At 35.9% G+C, this 27,251-nt stretch overlaps 1 protein-coding gene across 8 annotated transcripts in view; it reads right to left on the bottom strand.

The window, feature by feature from the left end:
* NRXN1 (neurexin 1) overlaps positions 1-27,251 on the bottom strand; it is a 1,084,317-nt gene that overhangs the window by 136,176 nt on the left and 920,890 nt on the right. The gene's annotated exons all lie outside the window — the stretch shown is intronic.

A 27,251-nucleotide genomic window follows, 5' to 3' on the forward strand; every position in this document is an offset into this window, starting at 1 on the left:
ATCCGAATGTTTTATAGGAAAAGGCTTTGACAAAAGTGTCCTTCAGTTTCACTTAAAACTTAACATGTGAGGGTGTAAACAGGTACAAAAAGCTGCATGTATGTTCTGTACACTTAAATACCTGATTTTATTAAGTTATTGTACAAAAGGGGCATGATACCTTAAGATACAATACAAGCCACAAACAATGGTCCTTATTCATAGCTTTACACTAAACAGGAGCCTTGCTTCTTTGAATAAAAAACTGCCTGCTGCAAGTACTACTTAAGGTAACCTTGCATAATGCTTGCAAATAAGAGTGTTTTCTTGACCTACAGAGCACTTAGGAAGAATAGGTGGTGACATCTCAGTGCTCAGCTGTGCACGAGTCAAGAGGGGTTTTGTGTTACATGAAATTAACTAACAAGGAATATCGAGCTATGACATCTTTGGCATAACTCACATGAGTCACTCCAAAGGTGAAAAATCCTCAAGTGGCAGTACTATGTATATAAAAAGCAATGGTTCGTGTTTCTAGGGAATATACTAAATATTCAGAAAAATGTATATGTATCTTCTTACACTAGCCTTAGGCTATACTGACTACAATAAAACATATTACCTTGATCACACACTTAGCTTCAAAGGATTTTCTACACACATCAATTTATCATTTTAACAGTGACTGGAAATATTTCACACATTAGTGTTCAATTTAAAATGCAAGTATCAAAATCAAATAGAGCTTAATAAAAATACTGGCATGTATTTCTCTAATATATAATTATTACAACATTGTAAGATTTCATAATATGGAAATATATTTTGGGTAAAGCAAAAATATTTAGAAGTTCTATAAAAATTAAATTCCAAATCTATCTGTATTTTTGAGACGCACATACAACTTGTATTCCTTTTTAGGTATTTGCAGATACCTATACTGGGAAAAATCTACTAAAAATGTAATATTGTTTATCATTTGACAGTATGACTACTAGTTAAGTATACACTTTATCTCATATATGATTATATAATACTTCTTAAATGTATAATTTGAAAATTAACATAGAATATTATTCAAAAACATACCCTTAATATCTATATTTCTATCTCACCCAATATGCATATTAGGGGTGTAACAACTGTACAACTCTACACAACTTTATGATTATATGGCTCCTCGGGCTGTTTTATAAGCTAGAGTGTTCCCATCATCAGAAATGACCCATATTCCATCAGATACCTTCCAAATCTAGGTTGTCAGCACATTTTCCCATATTGCTACTTCAGTCAGACCTCCATGCAACCCACTCCATCTCCACAATCAGTCAATACTGAATCTTGGTATTACCACCCCTTCTCATCCATATCACTGTCTTTAGGGTTTTTTAGGGTTTGTCTTTAGGGCAAAATCTCACTAATTTAAGGAGATTTATGAGTTCATTCATCATCTAGTACCTTCCTACCTCTCCAGTCCCATCCCATGGCCTTCACTTCTTTCCTCATCTATATTTAAACTCCTAGGACTATTTTGAACTATTCTAATACTTTGTCATTACCAGGTTTGCAGCTTCCTTCCACTCCTACCTTATGCCCATTATTTCGTTAGCTCAACCCTGGTCATTAAAGGAACCAGATTAGGACATCTCACTGATTTCATGGCTAATGAAACTGTTCTTTAATCACAAGCACTGATCTTATAATTGTATGCTCAGTAAATATTTTTCTTTAAACTTTGAAGTAGTATTACTGAATCCCTAGTGCTCACACAATACCTGTCAAATAATCTCTTGCAAAATACCTCTAGAGTGAAATACAGGAGACCTTTCTTAAGCATTTTAGTTTGGAGAGCTTCTGTGGAAGTCACACAGTCTAAAAATTTTCAATGGAAAATAAAACAAACGCTAATGTTCAGAGAATACATTACATAAAGGTAAGCACCCTTTTAAATTTCACATATTTCAATGCTAACTTTGTCCCTTGATGGATTGCCACTGATTTGAGCATCTGTATAATCAATCACTTCATTGCTTAATAAAAATGTCCCAAAGTCACAAAAATAACTAATCATAGTTACTGCTGGCATGGGAAGGTATGGAAGAAAGTTAACATAAGACAGGTAGAGAAAAATAAAAGCTTGGCATATTTTGGGGAGAAATGTGCTTTAAAAAAGAGAATACAAAACACAGGTAGACATACATACTTACGAGCACACACAATTTGTCCCCGTACCTTGGACAGTGTGCCCCATACCTTTGATACTAACAAAAAAGACAATATGATTGGTAAAAACAAGATTTAATTCAACAGTAACTTTTGAAGAACTTAATGAGACCCAAGTAAAGCAATAACTGAAATACAGCATTCCTAATGAACAATAAAGGAATTACTTAACAATAACAAATAACCACAAAGTGGTCAGTAGAAACAACTGTAAAAACACATGGTAATTTATGCAAAAAACCCACTAAAATTACATAAACAGAAATATTCTCTCATCATCTCTGAATGTCAGATGCCCACTAATTTGAAAGAACGTAATGGTTTAACTAAAAGACTTCATGATGCTTATTTTAAAAATCATTGCTTATTATTTATTTATTTTATTTAATTTTTAAAGGTTATTTTCATTTACTTGAAAAGCAGAATGAGAGAGAAACTACTTTCCATCACTGGTTCTCTCCTCAGATACATGCATCAGTTGGGACCAGGTCAGGCTACACCAGGAACCCTGAACTTCATCCAGGTGTTCCAATGGTGGCAGAGCCCTGAGCACTTGAACCACTCTTTGCTACTTTTCAGAGTGTACATTACTAGGAATTTGGATGGGAAACAGAGGCGCCAGATCTTAAGCCCAGGCACTAATGGGCATCCCAAGCAGAAGCTTGGCCCACAGCACCAAATGCTCATCCATGAGTTGATTTTTAAATCAAAGGTTTATTTTATTTTCTGTACGGGTAATGAATGAGGAATCAGAGGGTACTAACTTCAAATCACTATATGTCTTCATTATTATTTGGATTCTCTGTACTCCTAGAATAGCCAATGACATCTCTGTAACAAGCTTACATACAAATACATCACTAACCAAATGATAGTATCTAAACAGAGTGCAGTGACTATACATTTTTAGTAACTGACTCCTAAAACCATCTACTATTGGGTAATTAATATTTATTAAATAATTTCTCCAAATGCATTTCATTTTATTACTAATTCATGGTGATACCTGCAAAACTGTGATTTTAGTCATTATATTTATCTTACCCATAGTTTAGTATACATCTAGACCTTAATTTCAATATAAATACTATAACATAACCCATCTGATTTTGAAAAGTCAAAGACAAATATAATTTTTATGAGTTTTCTTTTCATGTGTGAGATCTAATACCAAATGTTGAGACACAAAAACATTACACAGAGCTTCTGCAGATGGTTTAAGGCAACAGGATTAAACTGATAGTTGAAATTAAAAAGACGTGGGATATATCTGAAAACTAAGATCAAACCAAAGGCAAATCTTTGGGAAAAGACAATTCTATCTTCAAATGTTTTAAATCAGAGGTGAAGATTAAGCAGTAATGATTAGTTTCTATAAGATTTATTCAGATTACTTAAAGGGCCCAAGAAGAATTCCAACTTTATCAGAAAGCATAAGATTTAACTATGGCAATGTGTTAGGAACATAGATTAGGTTTAAGAGAGCAAAACTCCTCATTGAATACTAAACAGTTCATTACTGAGTTTCACACTTAATTTTCTGATTAAAGGAAAATGCGAATTTTCTTTTGGCCTCTTTCCTCTCGAAGAAATTTAGTATGCACCACATGTGTTTTTAACTCTAGTAAAAATGTCAGTGACCACACAGCTGTCCATGTCCCTGTAAAAGTAGTTTTCAAGAAATGAAACTGCACATAAAACTTGTTTTTGTTTCCCTTTGAATTGCTGTAAGATTAAGTATTTTTGATAAGAAAAAAGCCTTCTCTACAATAAAATTACCACAACAACTTGATTGGAGTGGCCATTTAGGTATAATTTACTTAAAGTAGTGGATATTCAGAAAAAAAAAGCTCCAGAGGTGCAGAATGCAAGAGAAAATGTGCTTATTCACACCTGAATGTAATACTTTGTACTTCAATACTTTGTACTTCAATGAAATCCAAAATAATGTCATCTCCCTCCTCAATGCCCTAATTCTAAGGTGTGATTCCTAACGTGATGGCATTTGGAGATGAGCTTTTTGTATGTGGTCGGGCCGTGAAGGCTGCACTCTCATGATTGGGAGGGATGGCAGGTGCTCCTGAAAAAAGATCCTTCAGAACTTCATTACCCCTTTTACCAAGTTAGAACGCAACGAAAAGATGGGCATCTCTAAATTAGGAAGCAAATCCTAATCAGACAACGCAACTGACAGCGTTTTCATCTTGGACATCTTAGGATTTGCAAGTGTGAGAAATAACTCTGCTGTTTACCGGGCACCCAGTTTATGCTATTTTATTATAGGTGGCCAAACACACAAAGACAACATCCATACAAAACCATCTGGACATGTTTTAGTGCATTATTTGTGAACCAGCAGATTTCAACAAATTAAGAGAAATTTCAAAAAATTAAGAGAAATTTCAAGGAATCAAGATAAACCTAAAATAAATAAACAACAGAAAGTAGAACTTGAAATCTGACAGGAAAGAGCTGGCATGGATTGGCTCATGCCTCGCTGGGTGGGTCACAAAGATTAGTTTTACTCCTCACCATGGTGCTGAGGATTTTCCTGCACACTCCCCCCCCCCCAAAAAAAAAAAAAAAAAAAAAAAAGTTCTGCACCTAAAATGTTGACATATATCTTGTTAGAGTTACAAGCCAGTCTGGATTATCCTAAAATCTGCCAAGATCAGCAAAATTTTACTTCAACACAACAACTGGCTAAATACTAAGATGAAATGGACACGAAACAGCTGAATGGTGCCTTATGGCCATTTTAAGGTATAGAGCAGCCGGTCCTGTATATGAACTAAATTGAAATGTCAATGAGCTAATCATAGGTTGTGGCTAGGACTTGTTTTCCTTTTTTTTTTTTTTTTTTTTTTTTTTCTTTTTAATACACTGGTTACTCAAAACCATGTCAATTCCATAACATTGCAAATTGCTGTTGATGTTATATTGGGACTCTTAATTGACTGTGATGATATTCTGCCAGCTCAAACTTCAGACCAGAAAAGGTCTCCCCAAGAAACTGTTCAACCAATCTGGACAATAAGTAGCTGGACTCTATGCTTGGTATATGTTTGCAATGAAAGAATCTTGATTGAATTTGAACTGTAATACTGCATCAAGGTGGAGGAATCCACCGGGGGGAGGGGAGGGGGAGGGAGGGGGGGATTCCCAGAGCCTATGAAACTGTCACATAATGCAAAATAATTAACAATAAAAAAAAAAAAAAGATTAAAAAAAAAAAAAAAAAAAAAAAGATAAACAGTAAAGAAAAGGAAAACTCAAACCCTTAAATTAGAGTTAGATTTCATGGCAGGACTAAGAAATGGAAATGATTTTTTATTAATAAGTTTGTAACTATTTGTCGGCTAAAGGTAAAGATCGTCACTGATGTATATTTTTCCTCTTCCCATCTTGGATTCTCAGCCTTGTCATCCAATTTCTCCTTGGAAATAAAGTATTAGTGTTTGATCTGATACAGTAATGTCCTTGGAAAAAAATTAAACACCATTGTAATGAACTAGACCCACAATTTTAATATGAAGGATTAAAAAATACCAGAAAGATATTTGCTTCTTTTGTTGGCATCTTCTTTCTAGTTTTTAACACTGGGGAAGGGAAGACAAAAGGGTTCTTGATAACTCTATCTACTTCAAGAGAACACTGGAAATCTGTCTTTAAAACTTTTAATTTTGAATGAAAACATGGAATTTGGATATCCCTAGAAGCACAGGTAAAACACAAGTGCAATATGCTTTTGTAAAACCACCTGTTGTTATGCAGACCATTCAAGTATAGTAATACCTAAGTTAGCTGATAATGAATATTCCACATGAGCAGATTTTGAATATAAGTGATGACATTTAAAGAACACAGTTTTGAAAAAAAATATAGCTGTGCTAATGAAAATATATGTAGAATAAATTACATTGTTCCGTATATCATTAATTTTTGTACATAAGAAACACACATTAATCTAGCTCTGGTTACTTCTCCAGTTTCATCCTAAGCCACTTACTTTTAACCACCTGAATTCAGTCACTCTGTTCTTTTTTCTATTCCTTTCGCTAAGCAAATTCATTTTGAACATGAGATTTTTTTTTTTGCCTTGCAAGTTCCCTGCATTTAGGAGCATCTCTGACCATCTCTGACACTCATATTTATGTATATGTATACACAAACACATTTGTATGAGTCTGGCTAACTGATCCCTTCATTAACATCAGCTTGTATATCCATAAAGGATGCAGTCTCTGTATCCTCTATCTCCTCATTATGGATTCTTGGAATGCCTAATAAAATATCTAAAACTGTGCTGATACAAGTTCACAGCATTGATTCTAGATTGCAGGTTCCTTGGAATCAAAGGTGATGCTCTTCTTGCTCAATGCTGTATTTGTTGTAACACCATGCCAGGTACCTGATAACTACTTGCTAAGTAAGTCCTAAGAAACAGCTGAACTCACCTGATGTATTTGCTACGTGCAATTGCAATGGTATTTCCTATTTAACTCATAATGCATGAAGTTTTATAATATCCATTAACACTATATGAATACTTATATACATTTATACATGTATATAAATATGCATATACATGTATATATATCCTGCTACTCTGACTTCAATGTTTGCTGTCGCACTAAAAATAGAGAAAGGCAATCTATTAAATAAAATTATTTATGATTAAATACAAGCCAGTGATTCATGGCCTCAAATGGGTTCTTATATACTGCATACAAATTGAAATTAGAGCTCTTTTTTCCTAATTGCACAAAGAATGATTGATCTGGTCAGAGAGAAATTGCTGCAAATGCTTCATTTTCTAATGACAAGTGTATCAGAAACACAGTCTTGGACTCAATGAACCTTCATGAGTATGTATAATTTCCACAATGATCCTTTTCTAGATTAACTTTAATGATAATTTCTTTAAAATCAGTTGAAATACACTCTCTCCAAAGAACTCTTGCTTGCAAAGTCCTTCAGTAAATTTAGCAGTGGCCTTAGAGAAAAACTGCTTTCATTTAACCAAAACATAAATGATAGAATGTTGGAACTTAGAACATCAAGTGGTTGAAGCTATGGGTCTTCTAGTCTTTGATAACATGAAGACAGGGGCCTTTGAGAGTGTACTCAACTCATGGCAGATACACAGAAATCATACTTCGAATGTTTTCTGGACTTCCAAGAACTCACTGAAACATGAACCCATACTACCAGCATTGGAGAAGCATCTAAGGGGCTTCACTTCTGACACAGGATTAGACTAAGCCAGTCAGCCTAAATCGAAGTTTCATGAATCCCGGAAAATCCAGTTATTCATTATGAAAATTGTCTGTAGATAAGTGAGTTAAAAATGCACAGAACCAGCAAAAGGAAATAATATATTCAGTGCTGACTTTTTTTTCTTTCTGCATTGTATCACTTGCTTATATTAGTTATTTCATTGATCACAGTATTGATGCTAAACTGTAAGTAGCTTTTATTTTAAATATATAAAATCTGAGGCTCAAACATTTTATGTGCTTAGTGAAGCATTTGTATAAAGAAGGGACCCTTGAACCCAGATACATCTTACACCAAAGCTATTGGGGGATAACAGTTATTAAAATCATGTCTCATAACAACTTGATTCATAAATACCTAACATCTTCTCCTTTAATTATCAAACATTAAACTTCCCCCAATCCTTGAGGATTCATCAAGAGAATACATTTATTATCTCTATTTTATATACTAAGTTAGGAAGCAGAGGTAACTAAAAGACTTATTTTAGGAGATCCCTTGAGATGCAGTATTTCATTCTCGTCCTTATAACGATGCCCTGCCTTTTATAGCATTTGAGATATAAAATGCAATAGACATTCCTGGTCTAACTCATAAACTCGCTCAAGTCCAAAGATTTTTAGTGCTAACCTTCTCAAGAAACAGGTTGGATGAGGAGAAAATGTCTTAGTTTCAAACCAATGACAACTGTACACCATTAGTTTTTGAGAGGAGGGATTGTTTTCCCCCCAAAAGTTTTCCTTGGCATGCACACTTCCATTTTCTTTTTTGTGCATCTCTTATCTCTGCTTTTCCATTTATACGTAGCCAGATGAGTGCTCTGACACCAACTGTCAAAATACAAGTATGTTCCAATAAAGACTTCACCTTCCTTCTTCAGTTTTAATAGGAAGACCTCTAGTGGTTCTTGCTTTGGATAGCCACTTGAGTTACTGAAATAAATACATCAGCACTGACTATACACTCAGAATTGCATTAAGCATACATCATTGCATCATATGGGCCATTTCATTGGAGCACTTATACACTGTCTGGATAATAAATGGGCCAAATAAGGAAAGTTAAAGATGAAAAAGATATAAGCTTTAAAATAACAGATAATGTTCTTCTGTTTCTGCGGACCACTCAGGGCTCCTGGCTGTTGTTGCAATACTTTGAATCCTGTGAGGAAGGATTTGGGCTTCTTCCGTCCCATGTGGTAGATCCAAAGGGGGGTGGATGACCTCAGAGTTCTCGGCCTCCAAAGGCACTCCAGTTCCCTGTTCGGGACTAGGGAGAGGAAAGCCTCTGGTCCTTACTTAGTTCCAACTTTGGATCCCCACCTTCTCTTGCAATGACCATCAGGGTCGCTCTGGAGCCCCCCCTCAGACAAACAAACAAACAAACAAACAAAATTAGAATAGATAGAGAACAACAAGGAAAGCTTAGAACCAGACAGGAAACGGTCAGCGTGGCTTCACATATACCTTACTAGGTGGGACACAAAGATTAATTACTCCTCACTAAGGTATTGAAGATTTCTCTGCACACCCCTCCTAAAGCTGTTCTGCACCTAAACTGTTGACATATGCCTTGTTAGAGTTAAAAGCCAGTTTAGACTATCCTAAAATCTGCCAAGTTCAGCAAAATTATGCTTCAACACTATAAACTGCTAGATACTAAAATGAAAATAGACATGAGACAGCTGAATAGTATCCTATAGCTATTTCAAAGTGTATAGAAGCCAGTTGTATATAAACTAAAACTGAAATGTCAAAGAAGTAGTTACAGGATGTGGTTAAGAACTTGCATTTTTTAACATATTGGTTACTCAATACCATGTCAATTAATTCTATAATGTTGTAAATTGTTGTTGATGTTGTTATGTTTGGGCTTTTAATTGATTGGGATGACATTCTGCCAGCTCTATCTTCAGACCAGAGATGGTCTCCCCAAGAAACCGTTGAATTTATCTGGACAATAAGATGCTGGACTCTATGCTTGCAATGAAAGAATCTTGACTGAATTTGAACTGTAATACTGCAACAAGGTGGAGGAATCCACCATGGGGGAAGGGTATTGAGAAGGGTGGGGGGGGAATCCCAGAGCCTATGAAACTATGTCACATGATGCAATGTAATTAATAAAAAAAATAAAACAGATACTATTCCAGAAGAATGCAATGAACTGTGTGAAGTGTAGCTGCCATTATAAGTTCAGAGAAAACAATGGATTAGAACAAAAAAAATGTGTGATGGCACACAGAGTTTTACCAAAATTGCAATCAATCTTAATTTCATTGAAATAAATAGATAACAATGTATTGTTATGTGTGCATGAATCCACTACTGTGGATTATAACTGATAACTCTGTCAATTTCATAAAGTAAGTAATCTCATACATTCTTTTAAATACACTCTCCAATAGTATATATGAATAATGACTAAAATATATATGTCATAAAGCATAAAATAAGTAATATGCACATAGTTAAAATAGTGTAGTAAACTATGATGTCAGTTTCAAGAATGTGAAGGCAATATAATATATAAAACCAAAAATATTTCTTAGGTTGGGGAAACATAGGTGGTCATGACTCAGATGTTACTTTTATATTATTGACACTGTATTCATCCATATTCCAGTTTTTCTCCTATTCACACACACATCTTCTCTAATTCAGTGTTGTATCTTAACTTAATGCTACAGCAAGATAAGGTGGCACAACTCAAGGTCCCTGTCAGCACATGCTTAACTTAGAAATCTGTAAACAGAATCAGAATACTGTATTAGTGACTGATACTTCAGATAACATCCAAGCTCCTTATGTGAAGCAGTAGGCCATTTTGCATAGTTAAACAGTATATGGGATGGAAATCACCAGACTGTCTATAGCAGAGTTTAGTGGTACTCTGGGGAAGAAACTAGAAGTACAGTGCACATCTAAGTTGCTAACAAATGTTCTCTCTTATGTACTCTCTGCTGATTTACCTTAAAAAATGAGTAACTCATTACACACAAAATGGGGAGGAATGGCACTGTGGCCTAGCAAGCTAATCCTGTACCTATATGCATGGACATCACACGCGGGTGCCAGTTCAAGTCTTGGCTGCTCCACTTCTGTCTGATCTAGCTCCATACTTACAGGTTGGGGAAGCCATGGAGGATGGTCCAAGCCTGCATCCCTGTGGGAGGCCAGGAAGAAGCTCCTGGCTTCTGGCTTCTGGCTTGAGGCCAACTCAGCTCCAGCCCTTGCGGTCATTTGGGGACTGAACCAGCAGATCAGAGATCTATTTCTCTGTCTCACCTTACTCATTTGTAAAAATCTTCCTTTCAAATAAAAAATAATTATTTTTAAAAAGAGAAGTCCTTGTTTACATCAAAAACTTATATAAAATTTTTATCAGATTAATTAGAAATAAAAATCGTGTACATTTTTGATTTCATTGCCTTTCTGGGATGAACAGCAATTTACAATCTCTTTGTTAAATCCTTTCATTTAAATATCTATTGACTTTTTAAATCGGAAAGTTAGATTTACATAAAGAATGAGAGACAGAAAGATCCTCTATTTGCTGGATTATTCCCTAAATGATTACAACAGCTGCACATAACTGGATCCAAAGCCAGGACCCAGGAGTCTTCTCTGGATCTCCAACATGGGTGCAGGGTCCCAAGGCCTTGGGACATCCTCTCCCACTTCCCAGGTCATAGAAAGGGAGGTGGATGGGAAGTGGAACAGCTGGAACATGAACCAGCACACATTCATCCTGGCAACAATGCAAGGTGGAAGATTAGCCAGTAGAGCCATTGTGCTACTTCGCTTATCACCAAGTCTTTATATGCTGTTTGTTTTCCATGTCAGGAGACTGGCGTATCATATCAAAAGCACAGGAACAAGAAATAAAAAGCAATGTCAAAAAACAGAAAGCAAAAAAAAAGCGTACATTAAAAAATTAAAGGTCACATCGCTATGCATATTAAAAATTATTTTGTTTAGGTGTATAGCATTTAAGGAAGAATAATTTAATAGTTAAAAAGAAACAGATAGGGCTTCTGATCAACAGCACTACATAGTGAGAAAAAGAAACATGAAATCTAAGTGTAGCCCCATGTTATCTCACAAATGGAATTTCACCATTTTCCCAGAAAGCAAAAATCTTGATCACTTTCTGAATCATAATGTCATTAACACCTCTGCTTATTTATTTTAGTAAAGAGATGCCTTATATAACACATCTTCTAGGTTTTTTTTTTTCATTTTTGAAAATCAGAGAATGATGTGGTACAGCTGAAACTTCTACTACTTGTACTGATCTTTTAATTGATTCTCCTTAATACCTATGCTGGTCTATAGAAGAAAGAGCAATAAATGAGCGATTCATGTTCAGTCCATTTTAGCCCATAAACGCTACTGAAAAATGTCCTTGTCTCCATTTAAAAAGTCTATTTCCCATGGCATTTTAATTTTATTTACCATGCACTTCAAATTCTCTCTTCCACTTATAATTGAAATGCAGATCTTTTTTAATTCAATTAGAAAGGTGGAGTTTGTCAATTGTACACAAATTAAGATAAAATGTTTGGAAAGTGGAAAACGCAGGCTGTGAAAAAGCTTTTGGGTCATTGCTGGCCCTCTTTAGTTTTGTAAAATGTAAAGCTTTAATTTATTAACTTTTTTTTTTCCTTCTGTAGACAAACCAGGCATCATGCACTTAAAATTCTAAATTAACTTTCTCCACAAAAAAAATGTATTTTCCCTGCCAGTGATTGTGTTTTAGAGGTACGTACTTCTGTAGTCAGATTCATAGTAAAAACAGATTTTGGGATAAGTAGTATATTGTGCTCTATTTCATGAATTTAGACCTCACCTTTACTATTGATTAGTATGTAACATTAAATAAGAAGTATACTGCTGTTGAACTTCGTTTTCACATTTAAAAGGTATTAAGCTACTTTTAGTAATACTAGATGTAACTCTCTGTGTAGTGTGTGCCACACAGTGAGAACATGGTCATGACATTACAGTTATGTCATTGCTTATCAAGTATCCTTGGCCTTATACATCATACATGTATAGTTCACACACAAAAAAAATGTTCCATGGGAAGGAAATTAACTAACTTGTGAAGGAGAGAGGAAAATATATCTATTTCTCTTTCTGAGGATGAATAAATGCCAAGAAGCAAGCTTTATTCTCTGTATATATCCTGAACCCCATAGGTGCTTCATCAACCTCACTGCATTTCACCCCAGGGAATGTCAACCTAATTCTGAGAGGTTTATGCAAGGCTAACCCTTGGAATGGAACCTATGAAACAGCTGAAATGAGGTCATTAGCTGGAAGAGGCCACACAAAAAGAGAAAGCCAAGGACACATGCCCCCAGGGAAAGCAGGGAGTCAGGGGAGCACCATCTGTTCTGTGTCAACAGACTGTGATAAAAGCTGCTTGCAGAATACTTTTGATGGCAGAAAGGTCTCAAGCAAGCATTTTAATCTGTACACGAATGTTTGAAGAAGATCCACTTCAAATAGAATCCCTTAAATTTTTCCCCAACCACAGTGCAGTACCAAAGATGGGCCACAGAAATTGCCAACAGGAGCAGACTCCGGGAAGTCTAAAGCCAGGCAATTGGTCCTACTATCCGTAACATGATGTTAGGGGGCGGTAGGACTTCTTAGGTGCTCTCCTATCCTAAATGACCTGGGAGCTCAGGCTTCAGACAGAGTAGTTGTAAATACAAGCATCAGGCCAGTTTGTTAAGAGTGTCTGTGGGTTTGCAGGAGGGAATTAATTTCATAACATTTTGAAAACTAAAACATCATATACATCTCTAGCCAGACAAATAGTTTTACTTGGCAGTGAAATCTTTGACTTGCCATGCTTCTTTCCTCCCTTTATTGTTTTTCTCATTTTTTTTAACTATGTCATTGTGCTTTGACAATTTTATGAAGGCTTTCATTTGTCATCTGCAGAGACCTTTATAATTAGACCATTATAGTTTCCTGATATGTTTGATGTTGCAAGCGCCTCTGCTTTCTTCCTTCTGCTCTTCAGACACACACACCTCTCACTACCTAGACATTTTTCTCAGTTCTTTCTACCCACCCACCAAAGACTGTCATGGCTCTGACAGTCATTTCAAGAGAAGAAAGGCATGCATAGTTTAGATTTCAGAATATTTCTGTTTTATAAAAAGTAGCTAGGATGGGGAACAGTCATTATGCTGGAAAAGAAAAAAAAAAGGTTTTCTTCTCTTCATTCGAAATCATTAGCACTGAAGAAGAAAGAGCAGAAAACTTCAAGAGGATGTTTGAGTACTTCTAGTCAATACCTGCTCTCCCCAAGCATCCCTTGTCCAAAATTTACCCAGGTAAGCCTTTCCTTGGATTTCTTAAACACTGTGCTTAAGGGAATGGTACTGTGGGGACTATTTGTGGTCCAGGAGAGATCCTTAAGAGAGTGCTTATCCAATCAACTTCTGACTAGGGCAGCTGCAAAAATCAGTAGGTGGCTCATTGTACCTCCCAGTCTGGATGGAGATCACCAGCTTAGGATGCAGCATTCTAAAGCTGCAGTTAATGTGTGGGAGAAAGAGTTCATTGCTGTGAGCTTCGCCCTACTCTCATTATTTCCTTTCAATTTTCAACGACATGTGATTTCTAATGGCTTCCTAACTGCAAAACAAAAATGAAGAGAAGAGCGAAAATACAAATAAAACCAAATTTTCATTGATGCTCTTTTAGTAAGGACATCTGAATTTAATCTACTCACATGTTCTCTTACAATACAGCACAGTATAGTTCATTGTGTCGGACTCATGGATAAGACTAAACTAATTTTACCAGGTCTGGCCTGTAGGAGGACATTGTAACCCGAAAAGGTCAGTGAGCACAGGACTACAGTTGGTTGGATAATATTTGGAGGAGAATAACCAAATGGCTACCTTTTGTATACCTTATTGGATATCATCTGCATATGTATATGAGAACACCTGGTGGAATATACAAGACAAAAGGAGTTCCAAACAAGCATTAATGGTTTTGTTGATAAGCTCAGCACTTCCTCCCTTATCCTATATGACCCTCAGAGTATAAAGTCTGATGCTACTAATAAACCTCGGCTTTTGACCATCAGTCAGGGTCCACGCGTGTTATTATCGGCTCCGTGCACCAAGTCCATTGCTGCGGGACAGCGACACTGGCCTAATTAATATTTCCTTTAACAATTTTCCTAAATTATTTTAAACACAAGTAGCTTTGTTATGACTTTGGCGTTCTCTACATAAGAGCTCTTAAAATACTTAGGAAATTATCTGGATTGAATTATGCTCCTCCCCCCCCAAAAAATTTAAATGGTGAAGACCAAACACACTCAAACTGGGAATATAACTGCAATTGAAGGAATTAAGTTGAAAAGAGTGCCTCAGTGTGGACCTTAATTCAATCTGATTGCTGCTGTCATCAGAGGAAGAGGTTGGGACACATCAAGAGACACAAGTATTACATACACAGAAGAAAGACCACATAAAAAACAGTGAGAAAATGTCTAGAAAACAAGACTTAGCAGCAAGCAAACCCGCAAACACATTAGACGTTCCAACCTCCGGAACTGTGAGATGCTACATTTTTGTTACTTAAACCACAAGTCTGTGGTATTTTGTTTTGGCAGTCCTAGCATACTAATATTGTTAATTTATCTATGGACACTTGTATTAAGATATTTTTGACAGTTTAAAATAATGTAGAAATGAGAATAGTTGGATTTGCAAAACATCAATATCACATCCATTTAAGTTTAAAACATATTTTTTTACCTCGCTGTAGAGCTGAGCTACAGATTCTGAACTAAAATTCTGGTGGTTAACACAACTATAAGACAAACCCTATCAACTTGTATTTTTGTATTTTTTATAAATCGAAAATAGTCATGAAATTGCAGCTTGAACTACAGTTGTAGTTAAGTGTATAAAATAACTTTTACAAAGGCAATTACTCTTAAGCCTATACATCACTAAATGAAATTCCTTAAATTGGAAAGAATTATATGTTACCACCATGCAATTTACTCCATGATTTGTGATTTCTTCTGCTTCGATTAATGCAGATAACCAAAGTACTATAAAAAAAAATTTCATGTTAGTGTTAGGTTTCTAATTAATGACTAAGTCTCAGTACAAACAAAATAACACTTTACACAACCAATCCCCATTTATGGTAATGAAAAATAAGGTGAGATTCTATTATGGAAATAGATGCCTTATACAATGTAGTAAACACTGTGACAGAACAATGGGTTGATTTTGCCAGTTTCCAAAATTTTAAAGTGATTCTAAATTCTGCATTCACACAACTTAAGTTCTCAAATTAGAATGTCTTGGGTTTTTCTCTCTTGCCTTTCCCCCTGCCACTATGGCAGAGGATCTCGAGGCCCCCTCCCATCACTAGGATGGGAGTCTACTTTCTCAACTATTTCTAATAAATCTTACTTTAAAACTAAAAAAAAAAAAAAAAAAATAGAATGTCTTTACTCAAACTGGATTAATGTGTCTGTTGTGTTTTCCCCTTTGGTATTGATTATCAGGAGTGTTGCCAGGTCCGGGCTGCATTCGGTCAAGACATACCTCACTGGAGGTACCCTGCAGGAGAGAGAGACTTTACTGAGAGGCCCAGGGACAGCGAAGCCTCAGCAAGGAGGCAGCCATCCCAGCCGCTGCTAAAATAGAAGTACTTGTGCTTCATGTGGAAGGAATGATCTCATGATCCCTCCTTATTTCCCAAGAAACTGGACTGCAGTGACAACCTTTAAAATCCATCTTGGCCTACTTTTTACTTGAAGTGATGCTTGGGAGATGATAGTGGGCAATCCTTGTCACTTGGCTTCTGATGCTTATGGACCTTCCCCGCTTAGAGAGAACCGGACTTTCAGTCCCAGCATCCGTGTCTTTCTAACTCCTCTTGCTGTGTCACAGTCTAACCAACTCACAAAGCTACCGTCACATGACTTCGATGTTTCACTGCATTCACAAGGGGAAATAAGAACACCACTGTGGCTACCTATTTTCATGAGAAAAAAAAAAAGAAAAATTTGGAAGGAATGCAAGAAAGAATCAGTATAAGCCTGGATTATGAAGAAAACGCTGAGAGCATGAGGTCAGGCTGATAAAAAGAAACCAGAAGAGAAACTGATTATATTAAATCAGATTAGAAAAATGGAGTGGATGAAACAAGAGACTGGGACACTATTGCCTCAGTAAATCACTAAAAGTCTTTAAGACCTGATATATGTGTGGAGTTCTGATAACAGTACATTGGTGAGCAAAGCCACAGTCTCAGCTGTCATGTGGCTGATAGTGTACTGGAGCCAACACATGACTTTATATCACTGTTCTGGCCATAGTGCAGGAAATAGGCTTCAGGAACCCGGATGAATGTTGCAAGCTAAGCAGCAACAACAATCCAGCTTTAGAAAGAGTTTACATGCAAGCTCTTACACATTAATGGATGTATTATGAGTTTTCTATTTCAAGCAAAAAGAGACACAAAAATAAGGTGTATTTGCATGTCATAATAACATAGTACTTAATGGATCTTATTCCCAAAGTGGTTTATATATGTTTTTTTTTTGTTTTTCTTTTTTCATTTTTCATTTTTCTTCAGCTGGCAATTTAGGACTCTAGAAAGACTTATGACTTGGAAAAGATGAAGAAGCAAGTGGGATCTGAGCTCTACCCAATGCCATGTGTGAAGATCTGTAGAGGGGTTGGCACAGAGGAGCACCATGCTAATCCTTAACATGCATCAGCCCGCAGTGCCAGCATTCCATATGGGCACTGGTTTGTGTCCTGGATGTTCCACTTCGCATCCAACTCTCTGCTAATGACTTGCAAAAGCAGTGGAGATGACCCAAGGCACTGGGACCCTGACCAGTGTGGGAGACCCAGGGGCAGCTCCTGGCTTCAGATTGGCTCAGCTCTGTATGTTGCAACCATTTGGGGAATAAACCAGTGGATGAAAGATCTTTCTGTCTCTCTATGTAAATCTGTCTTTCAAATAAAAATAAATGAATCTCCTAAAAAAACTATGCATAAACTTCAGAAGTGTTTTTACAACAAAATAATCTTATTCTCAGTTTTAAAAATTATTTGTGTGAAAAGCAGAAACACACATACAATGGCCACGTGGGATGCTAGCACCACAGACAGAGGCTTAGAGTTTCAGATCAGCTCAGCTCTGGCCATTGCAGTCATTTTTTTTTCCAATTTTCTTTTTTTTTTAATTAAATTTATTCATTGATTACATTGTGTTGTAATTACATAGAATCTGGGATTCTCCCCCACCCTCCTCCCATGGTGGGTTCCTCCACCTTGTTGCATAACCATAGTTCAAGTTCAGTTGAAATTCCCTCTTTGCAAGTATATGCCAAGCATAGAGTCCAACATCTTATAGTCCAGTCAAGTCCAACTACTTATTGGGTAGACCCTCTCTGGTCTGAGGGCAGAGACAGCTGAGTATCATCCCGGTCAAATAAAAGCACTAACATACCATCTGCAACAATTAACATCGTTATGGAATTAATTAACATGGTATTGAGCGAGTTAATAATAATAAATGCGAGTTCTTAACCACTTTCTGTGACCCCCATTCACAGTTCAATTTTAGTTTATATACTACATATGACATAATATCCATAACATAACATGTTATGCTTAACATCATATCATCTTAAATTAAGGCAAACATGTGGTATCTAACCTTTTGGGATTGGTTCATTTCCCTTAGCATTATGGTTTCCAGTTTGGCCCATTTGGCCACAAAGAACTGCATTTTGTTTTTTTTAATAGCTGAGTAGTATTCCATGGAGTAGATGAACCATAGCTTTCTTATCCAATCCTCTGCTGATGGGCATTTTGGTTGTTTCCATGTTTTTACAATTACTGATTGCATTGCAGTCATTTGTGGAGTGAATCAGCAGATGGAAGACCTTCTCTCTCTCCATCTCTCTAAAACCTCCCTTTCAAAAATTTAAATAAATTTTTAAAATAAATATTTAGAGAAAGAGACTGTCAAGTCTATTCAATTTTATACAAGTTAGAAAATTTTAGGTTCAAATTCCCATATTATACTCAGGGACATGTCAACAAATGTTTTTATGATTTATGTCTACAATATGGGGGTAAGCTGTGAGGATACCTTTAACAATTAAATGTAATGTGTGTTATGCACTTGAGATCATTTCAGACACACAGTTTTAAATGTTAGCAAAACTATTCTTTTTATAGAACACATAGTATTACAGATCCTTGCAAATAGAAATGTTTGTAGGTAGAATTTTGTTCAATTCCTGTCTAGTGGAAGAATATTTGATAACCTTGACAGACTGGTCACCTGACCACTTCAGATTAGAGAACCATAAGAAAGAAAACTTAAGATCATGGCCAGTGGAAGTGTATTTTCTCATAATCTAAGTAACAAAGTGTAATTTCTCATATGTTATTTCCCTTTAAAAATTGATGTAAAACAATATAAAACAACTTCATAATGAATTATGGACAAATAAAATGACCTTGTTTGATAGATCTTGATTTGGTTGTATATTGAAATATTCTGATTTCATTTTAACATATCTTTTTAGCTTAACAAGTTAATATTTCCAATGTGGAAATCAATACAAACAACAGTAATGTTTAAAATATGAAATTGAAATGTCATATACAGTTTAAAAAACTAATCCTATGCTTTTTAATGTAAGTGTAAGCAATTGATAATAATGTTTAGAAAAATTAAAAATAAAAATATGATGATTTTTAAAATTATATTCATAGATTTGTCACTTCCAGAAGTCATCAGGTCATCATGGTAGGTACATACAACTACATTCAGGAGCTATGGAGCAGCAGGCAGTTGGACATAATGAACTTTTTTCTGAGAGTCTGCTGCTGACAGGACCATCAGCTCTACCCACTGCACAAGGGTGCTGCTCCCCACCAGCCAACAAGGTATGCAAGCTGGGATAGACGGGCAAGCCAGATTATGTCAGAAATAAGATTCATGTGCACTGTGGTACTCCAGTTCTTGGTGGCACCAAGGGTAAATGTGTCCTGTAAGATGATAACCTACTCAAGTTCCCCTGAAGCCTTCAGTTTTTATTCGCTGAGGAACGAGAGGTGCAACAGCCCCCAGCACTTTCTGTACAGAATGTTTGCTGAGCTGGAAAAGATTCCACATAGAAATTATACGTGGTTAGCCTTTGTAACTAAGTCCATAAAGCTGTCAAAAAAAAGTCTTGATACGCAAAGGATCACCAAACCAGTCCTAAAGCACGGGGAAATGCATGGGCTGATGGGTTCATGGCGTAAAATAAATTGTTTAAAAGAGGAAAAACACATAGACTCAGAACAATTAAAATTTTAAAAATAAGATTCTAAAATTTAAAATATCAGATCTATGAGAAGGGTATTGATGCTTACTATTCATCTCCCTTTACACAAATTTTATTGCTCTTTTAGGTCACTTGGGTGAGTCACTTAAGAATTGACGGACAGGAAAAAAACATGAAGACAGTCATATGAAGATAACTATCTTAACTATACATCAACTTCATTAAAATAACACAGGCTGGCAAGGAAAATATATTGTATTTAGTTGATATCAAGAAAGGAAGCCCAACTGTGAAAAAGAACTTACATTGTTGAAATAATAACACATACAGAAGATGAGGAAAACTCGGTGGAAAAAAAAATTAGTGGGAGTCAGTGCCTACTCTTGAACCTAGTGACTGTATTAATGAGATGAGAATTTCAACACATGGGCTTTTAATCAGGAGAATTACGGTATCCACAAAACAAATTTGGAATTCAAGAGGGTAAGATTGCTTAGGGAGTTACGATTTAGTTAGAGATAGAATTTGGTTGCAACATAAACTAAAATATTTGTACAAACCATACTCACTACCTATTTGTGAAGATCTCATTTAAATATAGAAGCAGTGGGCATTCAGCCCAGCAGTGAAAATGATTATACCCTGCATCAGTGTTTGGGTTTAATTCCTGGTCTAGTTCCCTGGGAAAGTAGTAGTGATGGCTCATGTAACTGGATGTCTGCCACCTAAGTGGGGAGCTAGTTCAGACCCGAGGTACTGTGGGCACTTGGATAGTTAGTAAGCAGATGGACAAGGATACCTGGCTTGCTCTTGCTCTCTCTTCATTAAATAAATTAAAATTAAATGCTACCAGCACACAACTGGAATTAATTACCTCAGCTTAGTCCAGATGACCACAGATAATTTCACTTTGGCTTTATTCTGTGCAGAAACTGGGCTCAACTTTTTTTGAGAGCACAGAGGAACTCAATGTGGAAACTCAGATAATATCATTATCTCTAGGATTATCTTGAACCTCTCAGATGAAACATTCTATTGTCATAGGATAAATGCTCTTAAGGAATCCAGGGCTTCCATTATTAGGTTTAATACAAAGGTGTCAAAAATATTCCTGCACAGAGAACCGGATTCTTTTGTGTTCCTTTGGAATGTATCTTCATTCTGTTCTTGGGTTCCTTCCTACCAGCTTTCCTGGAATGGACATTTCCTTCTAAACCTATACAGGAAAATGTGGCTTTTTTCCCTTATACATAGAGCTACAAGCTTACTATTTATAAGCATCAAATCAGTTTCTTCCCCTCTTTTCTTACATGTTTTTCTGCTCTAATTTTTATATTTTGTGCTGTGTAATCTGTGGTGAGGTATTTTAAAGTTTGTGGAAAATAGAATTAATGGATAAGTTTACTGTAATGCAAAACTCTTTCAAAACTCATGCACTTTTTTCTTATGCATTTTTCATTAATTTTATGAAGCTTTTCCAAATGCATGGATTTCCTATTAAAAATAATTTTCCACTTTTAAGGGTTACAGTGTGATATTTCAATACAAGTACACTAATCAAAAAGGGGTAGTTAATGTTTTTTTCCTTCTTTGTCATTACAGTGATGTGGCCTTAGAACCTTTCCGTTTTTTTTTTTTTTTTTTTTTTTTTTGCTAAGAAAACATAAAATTGGATTTTGTCAACTACAATTCTGTGTAGGCCATAAGCAGGGAGTTGCACTGGAATTGAAACAGCTGGGACATGAACTGGTACTCAGATGGGATGCTGGTGCTGCAGACCACAGGATTAGTCTTTTGAGTTACTGCACCAGCCTGCATATCTTTTCTAATAGCTTTCAAAAGTATCATGAAGTGAATATTTGACAAAAAAGTGAAGTGAACCTATTAAACAGAATTCAGATATTTGCAACTTGATTAAATAAGAGGTTAGAATAAGACTTGTGCAAATAGATATCTGACTTAAAATAATATTTCTTGCAAAAACAAAAATGAGGGAAGTCATTCATTCACCAATCCTCTCCCTAATATTCATAACAAGATAGGTCACTCCAGCAAGCCAGGTCCTCAACTCTACCCGGATCTCCACCCTAGGTGGCAGGGGTGCAACCGTTTGAGCTATCATCCATAATCTTCCCGTGTGAATTAAAATGAAGTTACATTGGAAATAGAGAAGGCAGAACTGGAACTGGTACATCATACAGGATGCTGACAGTGCAAGTGGTGGCTTAACCTGCTTTACCTACTTGCTGAACATTTTAAAGCAAAAACAGACAAATGGGATTGTGTGATGCTAAGAAGCTTCTGTACTGCAAAGGAAATACTCAACAAACTGAAGAGTATGGGAGAAAATATCTGCAAAACATGTAACTGATACAAGATTAATATCCAGTATCTACTGAGAGCTCAAGAAATTCAACAAAAACAAAATAAACTATGCAGATAGAAATAAGCAAAAGAACATGAACAGGTCTTTTTCAAAGAATCAAATCAGATGGCTAAAAGACACACGAGTAAAATGCTCAGCATTATTAGCCAGGGAAAAATGCAAGCAAAACCACAATGAGGTTTCATCTTACCTCGTTTAGAATGGCTATCATCCAAAAATCAAAGACAATAAATGCTGATGAGGATGTGGGGGAAAACGCATCCTAATCCACTTTTGGTGGAAATATAATATAGTCTAACCATTATGGAAGACAACATGGAGATTCCTCAGATATCTGAAACCAGATCATTCAAGAACCCTCCCATCTTACTCCAAATGAAATCATGACATGAAAGAGCTAACTGTGCACCCATGTTTGTTGTAGCTCAGTTCACAATAGCTAAGATATAGAAACAAGCCAGATGTCCATCAAGTGATGACTAGATAAAGAAAATGTAGTGTACATACACTATGGAATAGTATTCAGCCATATAAAGACTGAGGCCTTGTCTTTTTCAATAAAATGGATGCAACTGAACACCATTATACTCAGGGAAATAAACCAGTTTCAAAAAGACAACTATCATATGTTTTCTGTTACATAGTAAACATTGAATGCAAAACAAATATTTAAGGAATGAAATGGAAAAGTAGGGTTTTTTAAAAAAAAACATAGGGAAAAACAAAGATTTAAAATTTGATTAAAGTTACTTTTTTGATTTCAGCTTGGAGGCTTTTTCTAATTAATATGTTCAGCTTCCCCAATACGACAGGAGTGCAACAATTTGATTCTTGCCTCTCTAGGTAAAAGATAAACAGTAGTTTCATTCCACCTGAGGCTTGGCATATTAAAGGTAAAGAGAAAAATGTTCTAGCTTGCCTCGAGCAACACTTTATATAGCTGTAACTATGAATAGTGCTTATTTTCTCTTAGAATTGTGCTTGTTTAAATGGTAATTTTTGTGGTCTCCTAATTACTGGATATGATTGTAAGAATTTGAATAAGGTGTTGAAGGATTATACTGTTGTACTAACATGGAGGAAAACAGTTGGGGGGAGCGGAAATGGGGATGGTGGAAGGGGAAATCCCTGAGGCTATGGAACTATATCATGAAACATAAACATTTAAAAAAAAGAATTTGAAGAATTAAATTCTATTATGGGATATAAAGGAGGGCAAAGGGTCTACAAAGCTGGATATGCTTAGTGAGAAGAAAAAGACAGCCTTTAGGGGACATCAACTGTGTGTGCCTGCATGACCTGAGTACATGCTGAATTTTAGTACCTACTCATCATTCTGACCAGAAACTGATAGAATACTCAACCTGTGTAACTCTACACACTGACCATATCTATCAGTGGCATTGTCTCTGTAATGTTCATTTATTAAGATCCAAAGTATTCTCCAACACCAGCCCACATGACACTCCTTCCATGAGTTCATCTTGACTACATCCCACTTTTCTTTAGATGTTTATGGAACATATGTTCTTGGCTGCTCATATGACCTCAACTTTGTCCTCTCAATTTATGTTTCTGTGGTGTCCTGGCTTTGGGTTTGAGAATGGCACAGGAGGACACAGTGGTTGCTTGTCATTATGAATAATTTTAACGTTTCATACAGGCTTATCTTTATGTGTACGAATCTGATTCTGACAAGATAAACGGACTTCCAGAAGCAAACCTGGTACTTGACTCTTATCACTAAGGGATGTAAGTGAATGAAAGTGTGAAAAGCACGTAATTCCAGATACATGATGTTCCTTCCCACATACGCATACCTATGATAGACTTTACCAGTTAGACTCATTAAGAGATTGGCGAAACTAATAAGATAGAAAAAAATTTAAAATTAAATTATAACAAAATTGCCAACATCACTACTTTTGAGCATGTGGGCCATTATTAAAGCAAATTAGAATCACCATAGTACTTTGTGCTACCATTTACAATCAGTAGACATGATAACTGAAACAACTACCAAGTGACAAATGGGTGGATAACACACACAATATGGATATATGGGCCAAAGGGATGGCTTGGGGTAAGAACAGAATTGAACAGAATGGTGAGATTTCATCTCAGTACTCAAGCTAGCAAGCAACTTAAATTTCAAAAATGGTTTACTTCTGGAATTCTCCATTTAGTATGTTGAACTGTTTGACCACAAGTAGGTAAAATCTTGGACAGCAAAACTGCACATGGGAAAGATCACTGACTCACTAAATTCAGAAAATGTCTATTGCAGTTATAAAATTACAAAAAGCTAAAAATATTTTTCCTACTACTAGCTGCTATGCAACTAATTACTCATAAACTTTAAACAAAATTATGAGGTAAGTACTGTTACTATTCCCATTTTACAGATCAAGAAAGTAAGGAATAAAGCCAAAGGCCACACATCTAATTAGTGTTTCCATTCAGTCTTGAAGTCTGGAGCTCAAGCATTCTCTGTTAACCTTCACATATCATAGTTTTAATCTTACAGTAAGTCTAAGGCATGTCTAAGTATTTGATGTGTGGTCTCTATTTTTTTTTTTTTTTTTTTGCTTTTTTTGCTGTCAGAATGACTCTGTAATTGAGTTTATTCTGATGATATTTACATAGTTGATCAAGGTAGGAAGGATCCAGGGTTCGGGAATGTGGGTGAGACCACTGTTTCCAATTTTTTTTCTTCTTCCTGTACCTGGGGGAGGGAGATAAGGCGAGAAGCCATACCCAGCCTCTCAACTGCCCCAGTACCCAGGGATGGGGAAAGGTCGCCTGATATCAACCCTGTTGATTTCGCTGATCCAAGGATGAGGAAACCCTTCCAGTGTCTCTATTTTGTACAGGACATATAGTGCTTAAGAACCAAGGAGTGATCAGAGTTTACATGCATTCATGCCTTGAAAGAATTAACAAGCAAAAGTGAAGGAAATAATTATGAGTAGATCCCAAATCCAAGACTTGTGAGTGATCCTCAGAGATCTCAACAGGAAATGCCATGCTCACTAGTGTGCAGACCTGAGCACAAGGTAGGCCCACATATGGCCCAAAGTTGTGGGAACCAAGCATAGAATTTTCTAAACTGCTTATAAAGGAAAGAAGAGGCAAATAGTATAGACAGCATGGTAAAATACTTTCTGAACTCACCTCAGTAAGCTTTGTGGTACAGGACACTAACAAGTAATCTAAACTTTCCATGTTTATTCAGTCTTGCAAGAGAGATATGGTAAGCTTCCTTAGACAGACTTTGAATGTTCATGCACTAACTCATGTGAAACAGTTAGCATAGTGTCCAATACGCACTGTCTAACATAAAATGCTGATAGTAGAACCTATAATTGACAGGAATTTAAAAGGGCCCTGGGAATATCTGGCACAGCAGGAAAACCCTCTTACCTCTTCATCAGTCTCATTTACTGAATCAATGATGGATTTAACCTTCTATTTGAACTCCACTTCCATGAAGCTCCAGCTTCCACTAATTATCCCTGGCCCTACTTTCTACTGTGATTTTTTTGACCATTCTGGCCTCCTTCCAACAAAACAAACCTTCACATTTTAAAAAGCTTATTTTTGTTTGTTTCTGCTGCACTCAATAAACTGCAGCCTCATCCAAGTTTTCTGCCAAGCTAAGCAATAAAAATAATAAATTGCAGGGCTGAAAGCTCTACTTGGACTTATAAAATGTTCTTGTAAAGGTGACCCTGAAAAATTATTATAGTATATTATCAATTAGTTGACACTACTTAGAAAAATGAAGTTAAATGTTCCTTTAGTCTGTGTAGCTTTTTATCTCATAAATCCAGCTAAAATAATTCTTGGGAAATGTATATGTAATATCTAGACAGACTGATGTTAGCTATATTCTCTTTTAGATTCTCAATGGACATTTAAAATATTCAGGCCACCAAGTATAGATAATACATCCAAGATGAAAAACTACTTCAATAATACTTAACATGGGAAAGCCAATTTCAACTTTCCAAGGTGCGGGAAATTCAGTTGTTTGTTTAATGCAATCAAATTCATAATGCTAAAAATAAAACTGCCTTTAAAATGTTTAAGATCAAAGTCTGTCTTTGGGAAATATACTACACATGAGGCTAAAAATGACACAAAATATTCATCATTATAATTTAAATTTTCTACGTGACCCATTTAAAGGTTCCATACTTCAAAAGGCTTTCATATTGACTATGTCATCCTGTCTTAATTAAGACCCGGTTAGAATATTAGATTAAGTTACAATTTAGCATTGCTCCAGAAATTAGTTTATGATCCTTACAAATAAATGTACTTATATTGATAATCATATGAATATTCCAACATCTGTATTTTTGCCACAAATACATTTGACTTAAAAATTCCACAGATGATTTTTATGATTAATTATTGTTTTTAAAGATAGTGTTTCAGAGAAGAGAATACAACATGTTTTCAGGTAAGAAAACAACATTTTAAGACTATATTTTGAAAAAAACATAAGGAAAAATTACTAAAGAAAATTGTTGAGAGCTCCATATGATGTTCACACAGCTCCCGTGGTTGGGCAAGGTAAGCCATCACTAAGCAATTCTCAAGACCAAGTTTACTACAATATCTCCTAGGCAATTTTCAAAACTCAAAACAATTAACAAAAGCACTGACTTTGATTTTACTAGCTTTTTGCTAACGTCCTTTATTCTAGGATTTAATTCAGACACCATATAGCTTTACGTTGGCGTGTCTCCAAAGTCCCTCCAGACATGTCTGTCTGTGTCTTTCATGTGGATAATACTTACAGAGTTCTAGACAGTTATTGGGTAAAATAACCCCCAATTTGTGTTTGCTATGATCAAATTCTTGTTGAGCTTACCCAGAATTCCAAATAAACAAGGGACCTCTCTTAGTACATCATGACTTGCCATTCAGAAAGTTAACATTTATTCACACTGGTAATATTTAACTCAATTATTTAGGGAAGGTGGCCTGCTGAGTTTTTCTGAACAAACTA

The sequence above is a fragment of the Ochotona princeps genome, chromosome 8 (genome assembly GCF_030435755.1).
Source record: "Ochotona princeps isolate mOchPri1 chromosome 8, mOchPri1.hap1, whole genome shotgun sequence".
Lineage (NCBI taxonomy): Eukaryota > Metazoa > Chordata > Mammalia > Lagomorpha > Ochotonidae > Ochotona > Ochotona princeps.